Here is a 3,453-nt window from a genome sequence, read left to right as displayed (position 1 = left end):
AAGGGAGGTGAAGACCTGTGCATGTGAGCCCAGCCTGTTCAAAATAGCATGCTCTAGTCCTTGTAGCATAGCTAGGTCTGTGTAGTGAGACCATATCTCAGGTTAAGAAAAAAAAAAAAAAGAAAAAAGTATGTATGTATGTATATATGTGTTTATGCATGCACACACACACGCTGCTAATGAGTAAAATAACCATCTCTGATCAAACTTTAAATAGTTTCTTTAAAAAGAAAGAAAATCGGGGCTGGAGAAATGGCTCAGTGGTTAAGAGCACTGACTGCTCTTCCAAAAGTCCTGAGTTCAATTCCCAGCAACCACATGGTGGCTCAAAACCATCTAATTAATATATATATATATATATATATATATATATATATATATATATATATATATATATATAATAGATATATTTTCAAAAAAAGAAAGAAAGAAAATCAGTATTTCTTGGGTTTGTTTTATTTTTGAGACTACAGACTCTATAGCTCAGGCTAGCCTTGAACTCTAGATCTTCCTGCATATGGCAGGGTTATCAAATTTAATATAAAGAAGGCTGGAGAGATGGCTTAGCTGCTTAGAGATGGTGTTGCTGCCCTTGAAGAGGACCTGAGTTAGGTTCCTAGCACCCTTGTCAGGTGGCTCACAATCTACAACTCCAACTGCTTGTCATTCCAGCTTCAGGGGACCCAGCACCTTCTTCTGGACTGGGTAGATAACCTGCACTCACATTAGTGCAGGCACATACACATACAGATAACTTTTCCTTTCATCTTCAAAAAAACTTCAAGTATAAATAAAAGCATTGAGGGCATGGTGTCTAGACTTTTCTATTTTAGTTTAGAGACCAAAAAGATTGTTTATGAGCCGGGTATGGTGGCGCACGCCTTTAATCCCAGCACTCAGGAGGCAGAGGCAGGCGAATTTCTGAGTTTGAGGCCAGCCTGGTCTACAGAGTGAGTTTGTGAGTTCCAGGACAGCCAGGGCTACACAGAGAAACCCTGTCTCCAAAACCCAAATATATATATATATATATATTTGACTTTATTGACTAGTAAACATATAATCTTCTGTCTCATGTAAAAATGTAGTTTCATTTAGGTTAAATCTACATCGAAAAACTGGCAAAAATAAATGAAGAAAGTAAAAACCTCAAATGCAAGAAAAAGATGTACTAAGTAGTCAAAGAGTGTTGTCATGGGTGAGGTAAAGTGAGCAGCTGAGGACTGTGGACTGTCAGGCTCCTGTTGGAATTCAAATTGTAAATGCATATTAATTAATGTGATCACACAGTCTTGTTGGGAGTTCTCTCTAGAGATGTAAACTGGTGTATGAGTCTGTGGACATTGAGAATGTTTATTACACTGTTGCTTAAAATTGTAAGGGCACATTTCTAAAATCCAGTGCTCTGATGCAGAGGCAGGAAGCTCAGGAATTCCAGGTTATCTTCAGGCACATAATGAGTATAAGGCCAGTCTGGGACAGGCTGTCACAGCCACCTACAGATTATGTCAGAAAAGTAGCTTCAAAAAAGTTTCAGTAGCCAGGCAGTGGTGGCGCACGCCTGTAATCCCAGCACTTGCGAGGCAGAGGCAGGCAGATTTCTGAGTTCGAGGCCAGCCTGGTCTACAGAGTGAGTTCCAGGACAGTCAGGGCTACACAGAGAAACCCTGTCTCAGAAAAAAAAAAAAAGAAAGAAAGAAAAAAAAGAAGTAGTATGTGTGCTTTGTGTGTGGACCTCTAGCACCACCCAGGCAATGAATAAACTGTGGAAACAATCCAGATCCCTTAGCACAGAGATTGCCTTTATGCACAGAGAAAAGGGGTAATTGTCACAAGTAATAAACTTTGCCTTGTACAGTCTTAGGAATGTACTCATAGATGTATCACAGATGATGGACTTTGTATTGTATAGTCTCATGTATATATTTATTCCTGTTGTTCTATAGTAAGACAGCAAATGTCTTAGAGTTACTATTGCTGTGATGAAACACCATGACCAAAAGCAAGTTGGGGAGGAAATGGGTTTATTCAGCTTACACTTTCATATTGCTGTTCATCTTGGGAGGAAGCTAGAACAGGAACTCACACAGGGCAGGAGCCTGGAGGCAGGAGCTGCTTACTTTCTTGCCCCACGTGGCTGCTCAGTCTGCTCTCTCTCTCTTTCTTTTGTTTCTTTGGAGACAGGGCTTCTCTATATAGCACTGGCTGTCCTGAAATGTATTCTGCAGACCAGGCTGGCTTTGAACTCACAGAGATCCTCCTGCCTTTGCCTCCTGAGTGTTGGGATTAAAGGCGTGTGCCTAGGGGATTAGTCTGCTTTCTTGTAGCACCCAGGACCACCAGCCCAGGGATGGATGGCACCATTCACAATGGGCCAGGCCCTTCCCCACTAATCACTAATTAGGAAAATGTTTTACAGGCCAGCCTGTAATCTGATGTTATGGATGCAATGTCTTAATTGACGTTCCTCCTCTCAGATGACTTTAGCTTGTGTCAAATTGACATAAAACTATCCAGCATAGCAAACAAACAGAAAATTCTGCTTACAATAAAAACAGAAGTAAAATAAAACAAGAGCATACTTGTTGGGTGTAGCAAACTCTAGCCTGAAGCAAAAATTCCTTTCTCAGTATCCTTGTCAGGTGTTTGTTCAGTCTTTATTGGAGCATCGGTAATAGGGAGCATAGTGCTACACAAGCCAGGACATTCCATTTTTCAGCTCTATTGTGTATGCGTGTTCATGTGTATACACACAAGTATGCATGCAGATATGTGTGCATGTGTGTGGAGGTCAGCAGTCAGCCCTGAGGTCCGCTTGTGGGTTGAGACAGGGGCTCTTATTTGGACCTAGAGCTAGGCTGGCTATCCAGCAAGCTCTAGGGATCCCTCAGTTCTGCCTTTCTGGATCCCAGAGTACAAGGGTGTGCCACCACACCCAGTTAGTTTATGGGGGTTCTGGGAATCAGACTCATCATTATGTTTATATATGGCAAGTACTTTACTGACCGAGCTCTCCCCAGTCTCACATCCTGGTTTTTAAAAGTTATTTTATGTATATGGGTGTCTCACCTTTATGTCTATGCACTACTTGTATCAAGTGTCCTGGAGGGCCAGAAGAGGGCATCATATCCCCTGGAACTAGAGTTACAGACAGTTGGGTTTTTTTGTTTGTTTGTTTTGTTTTGTTTTGTTTTTTGAGACAGGGTTTCTCTGTATAGCCCTGGCTGTCCTGGAACTCATTTTGTAGACCAGGCTGGCCTTGAATTTAGAAATCCACCTGCCTCTGCCTCCCGAGTGCTGGGATTAAAGGCGTGTGCTACCACCACTGGGCTTACAGACAGTTGTGAGCCACTGTGCGGTTATTGGGTATTGAACCTGGGTCCTCTAGAAGGATAGCCAGTGCTCTTAAATGCTGAGCTATCTCTCTAGCCCCACTTTTTTTTTTTTTTTTTTTTT

The 3,453-nt window shown here is 41.8% G+C and overlaps 1 protein-coding gene across 9 annotated transcripts in view; it reads left to right on the top strand.

Moving 5' to 3' along the window:
* The window catches only part of Rnf214 (ring finger protein 214), a 43,069-nt gene that overhangs the window by 10,544 nt on the left and 29,072 nt on the right, over positions 1-3,453 (top strand). The gene's annotated exons all lie outside the window — the stretch shown is intronic.

The sequence above is a fragment of the Mus pahari genome, chromosome 10 (genome assembly GCF_900095145.1).
Source record: "Mus pahari chromosome 10, PAHARI_EIJ_v1.1, whole genome shotgun sequence".
Lineage (NCBI taxonomy): Eukaryota > Metazoa > Chordata > Mammalia > Rodentia > Muridae > Mus > Mus pahari.
This window is presented reverse-complemented; position numbering and strand designations above follow the sequence as displayed.